At 45.7% G+C, this 17,850-nt stretch overlaps 1 pseudogene; it reads right to left on the bottom strand.

Moving 5' to 3' along the window:
• Window positions 1-1,940: 1,940 nt before the first annotated feature.
• On the bottom strand, window positions 1,941-2,710 carry LOC116887919 (annotated as a pseudogene).
• Window positions 2,711-17,850: the final 15,140 nt, after the last annotated feature.

Genomic DNA, 17,850 nt, shown 5'->3' on the forward strand with positions numbered 1-17,850 from the left:
TGAAGCTACACATAAAGTGAAAGACCTGAAGTAAAGGTACACACTGAGAAGACAGCAGTAGTAGAGGTTACAGTGTCCGTTGACACATTGAGAGGCAACAGGGTAAGCATATTAGTAGAAATAAATGAAGGAACTCATTACCAAGAGAAGCAACTGAAAGAAGGGACAGTTTGACCCAAGAAATGAAAGGGCAAAGAAGACTGTCGAACGTCATCATAAACATGTTTGTTCTTTGATTTTTAACCATACACATGCTATTTTTATTTTAAAAAGTGTCAGACATTCAGCAAAGCCAACGATGCTACTCCTGGTGGTATTCTTTCGAAAGCTAAATTATGTTGGGACTTCTTCATGTATCACTTGGATGCCATCACATCATCTCACTTTACATTGCCAAAGTCCTAACTGGCTCTTTCTGAAAGTATCTGGGACTCTGGCCATGCCAATCTGTTTGTAGCATCTTCACTCTGGTCCTCCATGCTTTTGCAAGTCTTCATTGTTGTTTTTATTTGAGACAGAGGCTCATTGTGGAGTCTTGGCTGGCCTAGAACTCACAATGTAAACCAGAATGGTCTTAAACTCACAGAGATCCACCTGCCTCTGCCTGCTGGAATTAAATATGCGTGCTACCACACATACTTACTTTGCAATCTTCTTGCCTCTACCTGATGTCTGTCTTCCCTCCTCCACCTCTTCGATAAACGCACACTCACCCTGCCAGGCTAGGCTTGTGGCGCCTTTCTTCAGAAGCTCTCTTCAGTCTACAACAGGAAATTTGACTTTCATTTCCCTTTGTGCTTTCTCAGCATTTGGCCTACCTCTCTAAGATAGCTCAGGTCACGTGGACTTTAACCGGCTGTGTCGAGTTTCCCTCTGTATTGTATGAGACACTTGTATTCTGATTTCTATGCCCAAGGCTTAGAACATGCATCATTGAGCTAATGTAATTTTTGAGGGGATGATTAAAAAACAGTTCTCACCAAGAAACCAGGGGAAAAGCAGAACGTTTCAGGAAGCTAGTGCAGTGAACTGTATCACGGTATCACCAGAACCATGAAGAAAGAAAGAGGCTGTTTTCCTGTCCTCCAAAATCTTAAACACAATTACCCTATGACGTTGAAATTCCACTCCCAAGAGAAATGAAAATGCATGTCGATGCAAAAGCTTAAACACAAATGTTCACAGCAGGACTATTCATAGCAACTAGAAGAAAGCGATCCAAATGTCCGTCTACTGAAAAAAAAAATTGAGTTAGTGGAATGTGGTATATCCCCACAACAGGATATTACATTTGACTGTGAGGAAAAATGAAGTGCTGATATATGCCACAACACGGAGGAGCCTTGAACTCTTTCTAAGTGAAGCCAGACACATAAGGTATGGCTCCGTTTGTATTCAATATTCAGAATAGGCAAATGGACAGAGGCAGAAAGCAGATGATGCATGGTTGTGTAGGGCTGAGACGGGAACTGACGCAAGTAGAAGTGGCTGCTAATGGGTACAAGATTTCCTTTTGAGGTGATAAAATTGTGTAAATCTAGATAGTGATGACGAGCATACATCACTGTGAATGTAGTAATCCACCACCTCATTGCACACTTTACCAAGTGAACTTTATGGTATCTAAAACAGCTAAATAAGGCCCTTTTCGGGAGAAAAGAAAAAAAGAAAAACAGAAAGAAGTCTGACAGGAAATGCCCAAAACGGTGGGGACATGGTCAGTTTGGGCCTGCAGGAGTCGGTGGGGTAGGGATTGTCGTTTAACTTCACAATGCATTCCATAGTTTCTATGATGGATATACATCATCAAAAAACAAATTATTTAGTGTTTAAAACAAGCATGAAAAGAAGAAGTTCACGTTCTTTTTTTTTTTTTTTTCAGCTTTTAGGAACTTTATTTTCATACCTTTTCCCCTTAGCTCAGGCATCTGCAGAGCAGCTCAGGACCACTCAGTGGTGGCTCCAACCCACTCAGTGGCCTGCGCTGTGGGAGCTGCTGACCCTTCCTCAGTGACTGGCTGCGCACTCCAGTCTTCCATAGGGAACTGCTGGGTGGGCACAGAGGGCACCTGCACACCCTCAGATCAGTCAACCACCTCAGGCTGAGCAGCAGTGAACTCGGGTGCTGTGCGGTCCATTCACCCTGGAATTTCTCCTTGGTCCACAGCCTTCTCAACAGCCCTGCCCTCCTTCTCAATCTCCTCTGGGTGTCTGTGGAAGTAAAGATCGGCATAACTTCCATGCGGGCTTGCATGGTTCCTGCGCTTGTCGAGTACTTCAGGCCAGCATCCACCACATCAGACTCACTGAGTGAGCTCCCTTATTGTATGGGATAACGATGTCCACGTAGTGCAGGAGAGAATCTGTTACACAGAAAAATGGTGAGCAGGTTGACATAAGAAGCCTCTGTGAGGGGCTGGTGGTCAGTCTGGGGATCGGTCACCACTAGAAGCCGTGGCTCCCTGAAGGCTGCTTGGAACTGGTTAGTGAAGGTCCCAGGTATGAAGTGGCCAGCAATTGGAGTGGCTCCTGTGGCAGCAGCAAACTTCAGTACAGCTCGCTGGCCAGTGTTCCTGGAGGAGATCACGCTGACGTCAGTAGGGTTCTCAACAGCAACAATAGCATGAGCTGCAAGCAACAGCTTCTCCCAGATCCTCTTCAGGCTTATGATGTAGATACCGTAGAAGTGCACGTTCTTAGTACCTACCATACACTAGCAAGTTATCTTGATCTGTTCTCTCCACAGTGACAGATTACCATGCACTAGACAGATCATTAACAAAGAAGTTTATTTTGCTCACAGTTATGGAAGCTGCAAAGTTCAAGATTGAAGGTTTATGTGCCTGTCATTCTAGAAATTGGGAGATGAAGATAGGAGGACCAACCTGTGCTATATAGTGAATTTGAGGCCAATCTGGGCTATATGAGACTCTCAAAAAAAAAAAACAAAAAAAAAAAACAAGACCAGGGCTGGAGATGGCTCAGCGATTTGGAAGTATTAGCTACTCTTTTCCAGAATTCCAGTTTGGATCAACAACCATATGATTATTCACAACAATCTCTTAAAGATCTGATTCCTCTTTTCTGGAATAAGTGTACATACAGACACAAAACTCACATACATAAATAATCTTTGGGGAAAAAAAGACAAAACAAATTGTCCCAGTTAGGTTTCTTTAATGCTGTAATAAACAGCATAACTTCCCTACTTTGGTTGCTGTGAACATGATCAAAGTCAAGTTGATGGTGAAAGGATCTGTCTAGATTATACCTCTTGAGTCTTGTCAATCATTGAAGGAGCTCAGGACAGGCACTCAAGCAAGGCAGGAACCGAAGCAGGGACTGTGCAGGGCTGCTGCTTTGCTGTCTTGCTTCCCATGGATTGCTCATCCTGCTTTCTTATAGAACCCAGAAGCAGCTGGTCAGGGGCAGCCCAGGCCCTAGTAGACTCAGCACTCTTAACATCACTTATTAATCAATTAAAACACGCCACAGGTTTGCCTATCAGCCAATCTGATGGGGGACAGTTTCTCAATTGTAGTTTCCTCTTCAAAAATGGCCCTACTATGTGTAAAGTTGATAAAAACAAACAAACAAACAAACAAACAAACAAACAAAACTAACCAGCATAGTAATCAAAAGCAACTTGGGGAAGAAAGAATTCCTTTGCTTTGTATTTCCACATTAGAGCTCATCACTGTGGTGGTTTCAATGAGAATGTCCCCCATAGGCTCATGCTTTTGAACACAGAGACAGCACACAGCGCCCCCCCATACACACACAAGCCCCCTCCCCCTTTGGTGGCACTGTTTGGGGAAATCTAGGAGGTGTGGCCTTGCTTGAGGTTTCTAAACCTCACACCTTTTCCAGTGCTCTCTTTCTCTCTCTGTTCCATTCCTGCAGTTCAAGTTGTGAGCTCTCAGTTTGGTGCTTCAGTTGCCCTCCGAAACTGTAAATCGAAATAAATGCTTTCTTCTATAAAGTGCCTTGGCCATGGTATTTTATCACAGTAACAGAAAAGTAATTAATGCAGTCACTGAGGGAAGTCAGAGCCGGAACTCAGGGCAGCAGCCTGGAAGCAGGAACTGAAGCAGAGACAATGAAGGAAAGCAGCTTTCTGGCTTGCTCGCCACAGTTCCCTCAGTTTAATTTTTCTATAAGTCAGGACCACCTGCCTAGATGTAGTGCTTCCCACAGTGAACTTGGTTGTACTTCGTCAATCATCAATCAAATAAAATATCAATATAATGGTATTATTTCCCTAATTTAGAATCTTGCCAAGTAACCCAGTTGACAAGAGACTAAACAACACGCAGACAAATGAAAAAAATTAAAAATCAGATTCTGAGAGCCTTCTTCATCATAACATGGCAGAAGGCCAAGAAAGTCCAGGTTAAACAGAAAGAAGGAGTAGTCACAATAAGATCACCAGTCAAGGTTAAGAATGCTGGTATGTGCCTGGAATTCCGGCACTAGGGAGCCTGAGCCTGCACCGAGTTTAAGGCCAGCTTGCATTATACCGAGAGCCCATTAGCAACCCTGTGGTGTAGGGAAACTGTGGTGTGGGTGCAGGGCTCTTTTTGTTGTCCTGATCTCAGCTCACACAAGAACTCCCCCTGGAAATCACAATGCTGCCTCTGAACGGACTTCACCAACTAGCCCCAGCCTTTTCTGAGCCATACTCCTGCCTTACCCTCCTTAGACTGTTGATGACTGTCTGTAAGTGTCTTTGTCCCACCTCATTTCTTTCTTTCTTTCTTTTCCTTTCTCCTCTCCCTGGAGGGGAAGGATCGTCTAATCAGTAGAGCATCTCTGCTGTGCTCACTGCTCTGCTGAGGTCAGAAACAGGTTTTGACAGCATGATGATGTTCACGGTGCTCACATCCCCTGCTCCCCTAAACTTCACTGCCCTTTCCTCCACACTTGACAGCCCCTGCTAAGACTTGGAAGTCTGAGAAGTCATACATCTGGACTGACATTGAGCCTCTAACTTTGACATAACTGCTTTCAACTGCTCCCATTACCAGCTCACCTCTCCAGTTGGCTGAAGATTCACCAGAGATGACCATCCGCCATTTGCATGGTGAGTCTTGAGACATAGGAAGTTTTGTGTCTTTATTCCTCTTGATATTAACAGCACTAAAGCATTGTATGGCCCAGGGTGACCCTGGCCCCGCTCTCCCATGCTTGACTCAGGCTATCTTCTCCCACTCTCTGTCTCTCTGTCTCTGTCTTTCTGTCTCTCTGTCTCTCTGTCTCTGTCTTTCTGTCTCTCTGTCTCGCTCTGTCTCTCTCTGTCTCTGTCTTTCTGTCTCTCTGTCTCGCTCTGTCTCTCTCTGTCTCTGTCTTTCTGTCTCTCTGTCTCTCTCTCTCTCTCTCTCACACACACACACACACACACACACACACACACACACACACACAAAATAAAACCTCAGGTGTGTGTCTTCTTGTCCCCAGAAGATATGGCGCATGCTAGAGCCATGTCCGATTAGCTTTAGTCATGCTCCAAGATGGTCACATAGGGTTCATAAGGGTGGGGTGGAATTGAAAATCTAAATCAATTTGACCCATACCTTAGGTCCAAGTCCTCAAGCTATATTAAGGGCATGAATGAAATCACTGCACTTCTTCAGTGCCCAGTCCCTGTGCTAGTCGGAGAGGGAAGCTGAGCATTGTAGTAAGGAGTACTAGATTTGAAGCCAGAGAGCTAACGACCATACACTATGGTCTCCTGTTGTGCCAGGAAGCATTCATGAACCTAAAAAGACCACCAACGAGCTGTTTCCAACATTTGGGCCTCTTTATTACAAACTTGACTTTGGTGTTACTCACGACTGACCCACAGGAGGGTTTGGTGAAGCAGCCCCAAAACTCTCATCTGGAAGAGGTTTTATAGAAAATGGAATCAAATAAGGGTGGGGGTCCATCCTGACAAGCATCTAACTGGACGTAATATCTATTGTAAGCCAATAGGTGGGTGCTCTGAAGCAAGACCTTATACAGTCATGAATGGTCTGAAAGTACATCTGAAACAATCAGACTAATCTTTGATTAACTGTTGCTAGGAAGTAATTAGGCAGTAACTCTGGCCAAGGACAAGTCATTGGGTCCTTCCTGGGTGAATCCTGGGTTCAGCTGTGGGCCAAGTTCTCAGGCCTTTTTACTTTTCTTTTTAAGGTGGAGGCCAGTTCCAAGATGGAGTAGGTTTGGCCTCTCACTCCTAACTGTTGGAATGTGAACAAGTTACTTAACCCTTCCATATTATTGTTTCCTTGATGACAAATAGCAGAAATAAGAGTGAGAACACAGGGGTTTGAGTCACTTTAATGGTTTAATGTATGTAAAGGGATTAGCATGGAGCTTGGCACATTTGTAACCACTCAATGAATGTTTATGAGCCGGTGGCAGTGCCTGAGACAAATGTATCATGGCAGCATTACTTTTGTCCCTACTCTTCACCTCATCCACTTTATCCTATATTTGCTCCAGAGAGTGAATGATGAAAGTCTACTCCATATCCTAAATCCTACATCTGTGGTATTATATTGTTTGGAAAAGCATTTTTAGATTTGATTAAGTTAATGATCATGAAATGAAGAAATCTTTCTGGATTAATTGAAGTGGGAACTTAAGTCTTCTTTGGAAAGTCAGTTATGTTGGATGGTGTTTTGCTGGGGCAAACACGTGAAGGCATGTTTTCTTGAAGTGGATACAGATGAAAGACTAAGGCAGACTCGTGAAGGAATGTTTAGCTGAAGCAGACACAGGTGAAAAGATGTGCTAAAGCAAGTACATGAAAGGACATGTGACGAAGGATTCTTAGCTAATGACACACATGATTGGTCCACCTTACATTGCATAGTTGAGCTTCATTTGTCGGGATTCCATAGTGAGAAACCCACCAAAAAAATTCTGGTAGCCTGCTACAGTTTCTTGTTGCTTCCCTGGACTCAGGCAGAGAGGTGTCAGCTCAGACAGGCACACATGCTGAGGCAAGACCCGTAAAGGACAAGTGATGTTTGGAGGGCATATAAAAAGGGCTCAACAGACAGTGACAGGGGCAGAGCTTGGCTTGCTTATAGAGACAATTATTGGTCCTGCATCTTCACTGATCTTTGCTTTGCTGAGAGAGCAGCAGTGAAGAACTTCTCTTGGTGCTCTCGCTGGTCCCTCCTGTTGACTAGTGCCTAGGCTGAGGCTGGGCTCTCTGCTACATAGTCCTACTGCTGCTGATGTGTGTTTGCTCTCCAGACTCTACTAAACTGGCCTGCTGGTGTATCTGTGAAGTGTTTGCTAGTGGGTGGAGCTGCTGCTGCTGACCTGTGAACTCAACTGTGAATTTTCAGACAACACAAATGGGAGTTGCTCCAAAGAATCTTTTCTAAACAGGTTCACTTCCCCCATATTCCTTCTTTTTCACTACCTCTGGTGGGTGGTGGGCTAAAGGGAAAGTTAAAGCATGTAAGAACCATCATTAAAAGTAGGATTTGAAAAAATTTAAGTTATAATTAATAATCCAATGATGAGTGTTCTTGTGAGAGACAGAGACCTATTTAGTTTTATCATCCCAGTATCTGAGTATTGTTACTTTTATAATATATTTAAGCTACAAGATGTCTGGAGAAGATAACATTATCCAAAAGCCTTACCTTCTTTTCTGGGGTAAGGGTTAGTGAAATTTTGGCTGAGCACAGTATATTGTATCATGCTGGGTGGCATTATGACTTTTTACAGTCTTTGAAAGTTAAACTTGGTTTATAAAGATGTGTATTGGTGATAAGTTGGCAGGAGATGGTCTTTTAATGGTTAATTTTGCATGTTAACTTGACTGAATCATGCGATGTACAGATGTTTGATCTCACATTATTCTGGAAGGTGGGTACAGCATCTACAATTCAACTACGCTAGAGATTGAGCTACAGGATCTAGAGTGCAAAGCCAATCAGGATGCATAGAAATACCTTGTCTTAAAACAAAACAAAACAAAACCCCACTTTCTCCTCTATAGAGGCTATGCTCCAATATTTCTAGCTCCCCTCACACCTAAAGTCCGAGTTCTATGGATTGCCTTTCTTTTCCTGACCCTCTGTTGGAATCTCCGTGTGCTTCTCGATTCTTTTTTCCTCTACCACATGAGCTGGAAGATCTCACTCTGTTCTCTAGATCTCAAGCATGTGTGTTTCCTACTGACTTTTTCCCTGGCTGTAGACTTCTTGTGTCTATCATCTGGATTCTGAAGCTGTATCTCCTGAAAGATCCTCATGGTCTTCTTTGTCAAGAAAGGTCCAGAAAAATCTAAAGAAGTACATAGATATTGTGTTCACTGTGAAATGAAGAGTAGGAAATTAATGGGACAGTGAAGACAATAAAGAGATTTAGAAGGAAAAAAATAAAGTTAGTAAATGATAAATTATAGTATAATTTTTAACATCTATGTAAAAGTAAATTCTGTGAATAATGGTATCTATATATAAGGGAAGAAAACTTAAGAGTCTTCCTGACTATATTGTCTTCAAAAGTCCATATAGAAATCACGAAGAGTTGTTAGGAATCTTAAGGTAGTAATGACTTAAAACACTGTGAATAGGTGGGTGAATGTGTGAGCCCCTCCCGCAGTATACAATAAAGCCTTGAAGCTTGCTGCCAGAAGAAAAAACATAACAATAACAATGCCACCAAATGCAAATGTTTATTCTGGATATTTCTATGAGTGGGATTTTGGATGATGTTAGAGTTATTTTTTTATATGTACACATTTGTGTGTCTGAGCACCATGTATATCCCATATGCTTGAGGAGGCCAGAAGAGGGCATTCGATCCCCTGGATCTGAAGTTATGTACAGATGACCATGAACCAACATGTTGTTCTGGTAACCCAACCCTTGTCCTTTGCAAGATTAACAAGAGCTCTCTACCACTAACCCCCGATATTAACTACAAGGTGGTGGACTGAGTAAAGAAGGCTGCCTTTCCCTAATGTGGATAAAATTTAGCTAATCACTTGAGGGTCTGCTGAGGAGAACAAAGGACTGCCTGGTCCTTGCTTAAGTAGCAGCATCTTCCTGGAGGTTGTCAGTGGGAACATTAACTCTTTGTTTTGGGACTCAAACTGAGATTTTAGTTTTGTAGATTTTGATGGGTTCTGGTTTTTGTGTGTGTGTGTGTGTGTGTGTGTGTGTGTGTGTGTTCATGTGTGTGTTCATGTGTGTGTCTGTGTCTGTATGTCCATTCCCTAGAGGACATCACATCATCAGATCCCGCATCGGGTCTGGAGTTATAGACAGTTGTGAGTTACCATGAGGATGCTGGAGTTGATCCCTGGTTCTCTGCAAGAGCAAACACTTTTTCTAACCACTGAACAATCTTTCCACATTGTGATTCTTAATAGCCAGGAGTAGAACCAACCCAAATATTTAGGAATGGATGAAGGAATAAAGTCATATCATCTGTCCATACAGAAGAATATCACGTAGAAGCATCATCCAACACGGATGAACCTCTAAAATAAATCCTGTATAAAAAGCCAGTTACCAAAGACCACATAGTATATACATTTACATGACATATTTAGGATAGGCAAACCTACCAAGAAAAAAATAGCCTTCACCAGGAGTTGGAGAGTGGGAAGAATGAGGAATGAGGAATTAGATGGGTAGTGCCTGATAACAGACATAGGTTTATCAAGGTGGTAGGGAAATCTTGTGACATTAGTCTACAGTAATGTTTTCACAGCAAACCAAGTGCATTAAAATGTACCGATCGAAGCACCACTAATTGATTGGTTGAGTGACCGATTTTTGTGCTGCAGAGAGTGGAACTCAGGGCCTTTAACATGGCAGGCAAACACTTTGTTGAAAAGCCACACCCTAGCCCTTGGGTTTGTGCACTTTAAAGGAGCAGATTTTATGGCTTGCAGATTCTATCTCTGTGAAGTTGTCATAAAATAAAGAATAACCTGAAAAACAGTAACACAACAAAAGAAATGTAGACTCCAAAGACAAGTTTCAATAAAAATGAAAAGCAGGAATGCGATATAAATGGCGAGCAAATATTTGAAGAGGTGGAAGACAGCTAAGCAGGTCTAATCCTTCTATGGCATTTGCCACATAAATGCTTTTCGTGGGTCATTCAACCTTTGCCATGACTGTGAACTAGGCTCTTGGCCCCTCACAATGAAGCCTGAGTGACAGCCCTGCCCTGTCCAGGACCCTTGGGGGGCTGTGGGGAGGGGGGTGACATGTGCTGTTCACAATGCCTACCTGGACACCTCTGACTCCAGCGTCCTGATTTCATCAGGAGAGTGACTAAGCATGTCAGGGAGGCTTGGTGACCTGAATGCCTTTGGGGCAGGCTGCTGGCTCTGCTTTTTATGGAGGCTCTGGATGTGCAGGACAGCAGCAAGTAAGCCCATCTCTTCTAGTCAGCACCCGGAGGGCCGATTTTCTGAGTGCCAGGCAAATGCTATTGGTCTTAGCAATCAACCAGGCTAGAAGTGAGCCTGTCAGGCACTGTGGAAGATGAGTTACAAATGAAAGCCTGTCCCTTCCAAGAGTGTGCCCACTGTGCTCTTGTTCAGCAGTGGGTCATAGGAGAGAGGTCCTGGGGGCCCAGGAGCCTGGGGGCCTGGGGGCGGGTGCTGGGGGTTAGAGTCAAGATTTTCTGCATTAATTAGTATGCTCCTCACCAAATGAAGAAAAGAAAGGAAGGGGATCACAGTTACTGAGTTCTATGCCTTAATGTCTGACTGTGGCCATATCAGTGAGGAGATAGAAAAGGGGAAGGGGGTGCGCCAACCCCTATCTCTCACAGTTGGCTCAAGCCAAAACAGGCATTTATCTTGCCCAGGTCAACAATTGAGCTCCCAAAGGGATCTTCATGGAGGGGTTCCTTGGGCTAGAGTAATCTACCTCAGCTTCCTCCAGGGTCATCAGGCTGCACACAGATAAGATTTCTGAAGCAAAGCCAGAGAAGAGTAAAGTTCAGGGCCCTGGAGGGATGGCTCAGCAGTTAATAACACCTGCTGCTTTTGCAGATGCTCTGGGTTTGGTTCGTAGCATCCACATGGTGGCTTGCAGCCATGCCTAATTCCAGTTCTAGGAGACCTAATGTCCTCCTCTGACCTCTCATAGGGCACCAAGCCCACATGTGTTGCACAGAAATTCTTATAATCAAAACGCCCGCCTGTACACATAAGATAAAGATTTTTCAAAGGTAGAGATCAGGTTGATGGGGGCCTCTTTTTTAAGGCACTTGCTGGCTTGAGAGTTAGCCAACAGTATAACATCAAAGACAGGAGTCATATGACTCTCTCTTTCTCTGTGTGTCTGCCTCTGCCACCCCCCCCCACCTCTTAACACCTCATGTAACTTAGACTAGCCTCAAATTCATTGTGGATGAAACAACATCTTATTTTCCTGTTTTCATATATCAATGGCTGTAATTACCAGCATATATTACCAAATCTGATTCTTTTTGGTGTATTAGGTTTCAGGACTCAGAACATGGCAGACTTCTGGAGAAGGCCAGTAGTGTTTGTGAACTGGACTGACCCATGCTGATCCCGAGTTTTGAACAAACTTCTGAGGGACTCGTTCTCCTTAGCCCTGGAGTCTTGACATTTTCCTGGGTCTGCTGATGGCAGGAGTCTTTTACTTGACCAGCTGCCCCGTTTGGCAGCATGTGGAAGACTGAGCGTCTAAGCTGATTTGTCTGTGTGCTAATGACAAGATACAGCAGAGTTGCCCTGGGATGGGAAACAGGAAACATTATATACAGCAAGCCACTATGTATACTGCACTACACAAACTTCACTGGGGTTCACGCCAGCTGTGTTGTTAGGAACTGACTTGTAGTCATCCTTGTATCCTTTTCAAGGACAAAGGTTGCATCTGTCACATAGAAGACTGAGATACCCATAGCTAAGAGTCAGGGATGCCTGTGTCAAACCTCTGCTTCTACTTCTCCTTGGCTAGGTAGGGGATGATGTTTAAGTTGCTTAACATCTGGGAGCCCTGACTTCCTTGTCTGTATATAAAATAAATTTTGTGTGACAGAATATAAACAAAGCACCTGGAGCATAATAGGTGCTCATTAAATTGTAGCTTTCACTGTCTACACTACTATTAACAATTGTTGAGTTCCTCCCTGTATGCCCACCCTTTTACTTAGTCTTGGCACAACAGATAAAGGAGAAACAGTCAGAGAATTCCGTTTTAGGGTGGTATTTAATGAGATGCACATAATTAATTAGATGCACATAAATAACCTGAGTTCAAATGGCAATTTCAGCCAGTACTGTGAGGCAAGACTAGCATGTCTTCTAAGAGGGCCTCCAGACGTAAGTGCTTAAGGATAGACTTGATACTTTAATTTTCCATCTTGGGACAGATGGTAGACAGAAAAGGGAGGGGATGCGTTCCTGGCTTCTTTTAGACCCAGCCAGCACTGCAGATAGACAGACTCCTGAACCCCCTCCTGCTGTTGGATTGTTTCCTGGTCAGGCTCATAGCTGGGTCAGCCTTGAGACTGCAATTTCCAAACTCACCATTGGAGGGAGACAGAGTTTGAAGAATAGAGACGGTACTAGAAAAAGGGAACTTCTTCCTCTGGGACTCCATGTCTTTGATCCCCTCACCTGCCCCAAACCCTCTTTTGCCCCCCCTTGAGACTCACCCCTTCCTTCTCTTGTCCTTGGAACCCTAATTCCTCAAGAACTCCCCTTTTGGGGTTCCTAATCTTTCTGCCTTCACACTTCTGTCCAGGACAAATCCCTGACAGAAACCTCACATGCCGTTGCTAAAAGGCAGAGGTTGGTCTATGCTTTGCTATGTATCCTGAAGAAGGGCTGTGAAGGACAAGCTAGGCTGCGAGGTGAGAGTGAAAATGGTCTGTGCAGGAGGATTCCAGGTGGCTTGTTAATCGAGATGAATCAGCATTTGAGCCTGACCTCCTTAGGCAGTTTTGGGGAGGTAGAGGCCTGGCCGTGGGGCTTAGTGGGGAGACTAAAAGTCTAGGAAGACATTGAGGTCTTGTAGGAAGTAGATGGAGGTAGGGATGTGGCATAAAGCCCACCTGGGCGAAGTTGTGAGCAGGGAGGGGAGGTTTCAGTGTCAGCCATGTTGTCTGAATTAACTCAAGGACAGGGCAGTGGGCCGGAGTACTATTATCTGCCAGGAGTTTTCTGGAAAGGTAGATTCAGACCTTTATCTGTCCAAGGATGTCGCCAGCAACTCATGACTTGTCTCCCACAGGGCTGAGGTTATCAGTGAAGAAAACCTAGAATCTGACCCTTCAGCCTGTTTACGGGAGTGTGAGGCGAGAAATCAGTGCACAGGCTCATGAGGGCTTAGATCTTCCAGACAGCTGCAACTCCTTGGAATGTTCCATAGCTTGCTCAATCTCGCTTGTTCCTCCACAGCAACTTTACTCTGTAAACAGAGAGCCTGGTGTGTCCGGTGTTTTCTCTGGTGTTTTCTCTGGTCTGGGCAAAGGTACTGTTTCTCCAGGCACCATTGCCCTCCCCCATCTAAGATAGGGAACCAGGCTGGGGTCAGTGATAAGTGGGGACAGCTGCTGTTCCCTTCCCCTGAATTCTTTAGCCCTAGACAGTGATGAATGGCCTCACCCCTCCTTGTACATTCTCCAGGTAACCAGAGTGAGGGAGCAACAGGTGGCCTGGGCCACAGTGCTCCAGGCTTCCCCTGCACCTGGGCTACCTCTTGCTGTACCAGAGAGAAGCCAGGCCAGAGGACCTTGTAGAGGGAACTGAGATCTGCTCAGTAAAACACAAGGGGACTGAGACACCACAGGTGATGCCTTAGAAATGCCCAGACCCCTGTTGCAGATCAGAGCATCATCCACCTGCCAGGCTCCAGCTCTCCTATGCTCTCTGTACACCCCATCCAAGCTCTTTTGGGTACAAGGTCAAGCCACTTGCCGGAATGGGGCCTACAGACTTGTTGCAGATGCTAGGAATCCAGGATGGGATCAAAGGGGCATGAGGCAGTACAGAGACACAGAGAAGGAGAGGGACTGGGCTTGGTGGAGCTCGTCTCATTCCAGATGCTATCAGCCTGACCAAAGCTGGGCTGTCACCTGACAGATCAAGGTGATCTCAGTGCAAACACCCATAAAGCAGGCATGCAGCTGGAGCCAGGATAGGGAGGAGATAGGGGGAAAGAATGGTTGAACCTTTGGCCTTTGAGATCAGCCCCACATTCCCTGGTCACTGTTGTGAAACACTCTTCCGGAGCATAGGGCTCTGCAGTACAGTTCTAGGGTCCTGGAACGAATAGGGAGAGGAGGAAGAGTGGGGTAGCTCTCTCCATCCTGTGCTCTCCCGTGGCCAGACCTAGAGTTAGTCATTTGGGAAAAGCCAAGACATTCACTGGAGGCAGGAAGTTATCTTGGGCCTAACCTGGAGATCGGCTGCCCTCTGTTAAGAGGCTAGGGAAGCACTCATGGTTGAGGCTAAGCTGCTTAACAAGAGATAGAGCCCCTTTCAAACTAAAGATGGCAGAACAGAGGACAGGATGTAACGACGCTGAACTTGAACTCGAAGCCTTGGGCTTTTTATGTTTAAAGCAGGTCAATGCATAATGTCAGGGATGTTGCAAGCACTAAAGAAAGTTGTAGCACCATATGAAAGCAGTCACTTGCTGTTTCCGGCTTCCGGAGGGAGTGGGGCTAACGAAGGGGGCTCTTCTTTGCCTGGAGGGAGTGGGTATGTACAGCTATAGGAGGGACAGAAAGGGGCACAGGATTGCCAGAGATGACTGTTGAGAGATCAGAGGGTGGCCAGCTCCACTGGGTTCACCAGTTGGCATGGCACCAGGGGTCAGGATACTTGTTCCTCAACACTTCCTTTGCTTTTTCAGTTGTTGCCTCTGGCTGCTCTTGGTGGCTCAGCAAAACACCACTCCTCAGCCCAGAGTCTTGTGCTAGACCAGAGAGCTGTGATTAGAAAGTCAAGTTGTTTGTCCAAATGGCCTGACTTCTCTGCTTCCTGGCAGTGTGGCCTTGGGCGAGCAGTTTCACTGCTGTATCTTGAGTATAAGTCAGGCAGAGAGGGGTCAAGGGCATGATTCACAGAAATGGAAAGGAGGTGGTCTTCCCATCTCCGTGGGTGTAGTGAATATGAGAAACCAAGGATTAGACTCTAGGTTCCAGAAGGTCAGAAGCTCACCTTGCCAGTGGGTGCTCAGCAAAGAAGGAGGGAGGGTTTGTATGTGAATGCAGACACGTATGCAAAACCAGAGGGGATTGGAAACTATGTGTGTGGCACATAAAGCGTGTGTGAACTGGCCTGAATGTGTGTCACTAGGGATGAGAGTGTCTTCATGGGAGGCTCTATGGAAGAATAATTGTTTCCATTTAGTAAGCCCCGTGGTAGGCCAGGTATGAGGCTGAGCCTTGGCGTCCACATTTTCTCATTAAGTACTCCCAGGGAGCTGTGAAGGAGGAATGACCGCCCTCCAGGCCACAGAGCAGTAACAGGCCCTTCAGAGGTGAAGTGATTTGCCCAAGATGATAAAGCTGAAAGCGAGTCTCTCTTTCCTCCTATGGTGTGGGCAGCTGGGCCCAGAAAGGCACAGATTGTGTGTGTGTGTGTGTGTGTGTGTGTGTGTGTGTGTGTGTGTGTGTGTGTGTGTGTGTGTTTATCCACACATGCTACCCAGTGCCTGAAGTCTCCTGTGGCTACCATATGTTTTTTTTTACACACAGGTGGACCTCAGGCCCCATGTAACACTGCTGTGGTCAAGGGTTCTTTATACCACTAGCCCTAGCCAGTGCTTAGGAGACACAGGAGGTCTTCAGGACTGGAGTGTGTGTGTGTGTGTGTGTGTGTGTGTGTGTGTGTGTGTGTGTGTGTGTGTGTGTCTGTGTGTGTGTGTGTGTGTGTGTGTGTCTGTGTGTGTGTCTGTGTGTGTGTGTCTGTGTCTGTGTGTGTGTCTGTGTGTGTGTGTGTGTGTGTGTGTGTGTGTGTCTGTTTCTGTGTGTCTGTGTGTGTCTGTGTCTGTGTGTGTGTGTCTGTGTGTGTGTGTGTGTCTGTGTGTGTCTGTGTGTGTGTGTGTGTGTCTGTGTGTCTGTGTGTGTGTGTGTGTGTGTGTGTGTGTGTGTGTGTGTGTGTGTGTGTCTGTGTGCGTGTCTGTACGTGGTACTGTGTGTGTGTGTGTGTGTGTCTGTTTCTGTTTTTGTGTTGTGTGTGTGTGTGTTGTGTGTGTGTGTGTGTGTGTCTGTGTGTGTGTGTGTGTGTTGTGTGTGTGTGTCTCTGTGTGTGTGTGTCTGTGTGTGTGTGTCTGTGTGTGTGTGTGTGTGTGTGTGTGTGTCTGTGTGTGTGTCTGTGTGTGTGTCTGTGTGTGTGTGTGTGTGTGTGTCTGTGTGTGTGTCTGTGTGTGTGTCTGTGTGTGTGTCTGTGTGTGTGTCTGTGTGTGTGTGTGTGTCTGTGTGTGTGTCTGTGTGTGTGTGTCTGTGTGTGTGTGTCTGTGTGTGTGTCTGTGTGTGTGTGTGTGTGTGTGTGTCTGTGTGTGTGTGTGTCTGTGTGTGTCTGTGTGTGTGTGTCTGTGTGTGTGTGTGTGTGTGTGTGTGTGTGTGTGTGTGTGTGTGTGTGTGTGTGTCTGTGTGTGCTGATCGATGACCTGAAGTCTTAGACTAGGACAGTCTGTGGACTAAATAAGAGCTTGGGTAAAAAAATATAGCATTCCCCACAGATTCTGCCTTCCTCCCAGGGTCCCCTAGAGAATTACTTTTCTTCCTTAGTCAGTGAACCTGGATCTCTACAACTGAGAACCTGCCAGGGTCAGGCAAGGGAGGAAACTTCGCAGCTGCTGGCCCTGATTGAAGCAGAGAGTGCACATCTAGTCTCGCCATGCTCCTGAGGTTGCTGTCGCTAGTGTGGGCAGGCTGAGGCAGAGGGACAGTGGTATGACCAGAGATGAGCAGTGTTGGACAAGTCTGGACCTAAGAGTTCTGTCCTCATCTTCCATTGTCCCTTCTGCCCAGACTTAGATGTTGGCACACTCGGAAACTACTTCTGTCTTCCTCAGTTTCCCAAGTCCGGTAGCTCCCATTTAGTGTGGGGCTGTCCTCTGGAAAGGCACAAGACACGTTGGCCGTGAAAAGGAGAAATCTGGGGCCAGTTTGGGCTTAGCACTAGTGATCCTGTCTGGAAGACCTTTGCTCTAAGGCTAAAATGAACAACCTGTCCTTAGTCTAGTGACCTTCTGAGACCTGTGAGGGAAAAGCAGTGGTTTGGCCATCCTGAAGGCCATGGTTTTCCAGGAACCTCGAAGTTTGCAATTTACCATGAGCCAAGAGAGTGGGGATTCATGGAGCAGCTGCAAGCGGGTCCATCTGGATTATATAAGAGAATGGTCATGGGACTGGGGACAGAGATACCAAGGAATGACCCCAGGGGATAGGTCAGGCTACATCAAGCCTGAGCCTTACTTTCCCTCTGAAGTAAAAACAGGGATAGCAGAGCTGATTTCAAAGGGTGGTGAAAGAAAGTCATCTACAGTGGTCCTTGATGCCGCGTAGATATTTTGTAAGCAGCTGGTTGCTTTCTAGATTCCCATCTGGAAGCCCTTTGATGGTGGTGGACTGCTGGTATGTCTTTCTACCTTCTATCTCTCCTTGATCTGCTTACATCCCAGGGCAAAGTCCAGGGAAAACAACGATCCTAGACTGTGTATCCAGAACCATCGAATGTTGCAAGGTCTCCAGCTCCGAAGGTACGAGAAGCTCAGCTTCTTCCTCCCTACTTTCCCCCACAGAGCTGCCCCCATTACAACGACAGAGATCGTTACATGAGGCAGTGAAGGACGCCATAGCTCAGTCTCCCTCGAG

This window comes from Rattus rattus, chromosome X (assembly GCF_011064425.1).
Source record: "Rattus rattus isolate New Zealand chromosome X, Rrattus_CSIRO_v1, whole genome shotgun sequence".
NCBI classification, from domain to species: Eukaryota; Metazoa; Chordata; class Mammalia; order Rodentia; family Muridae; genus Rattus; species Rattus rattus.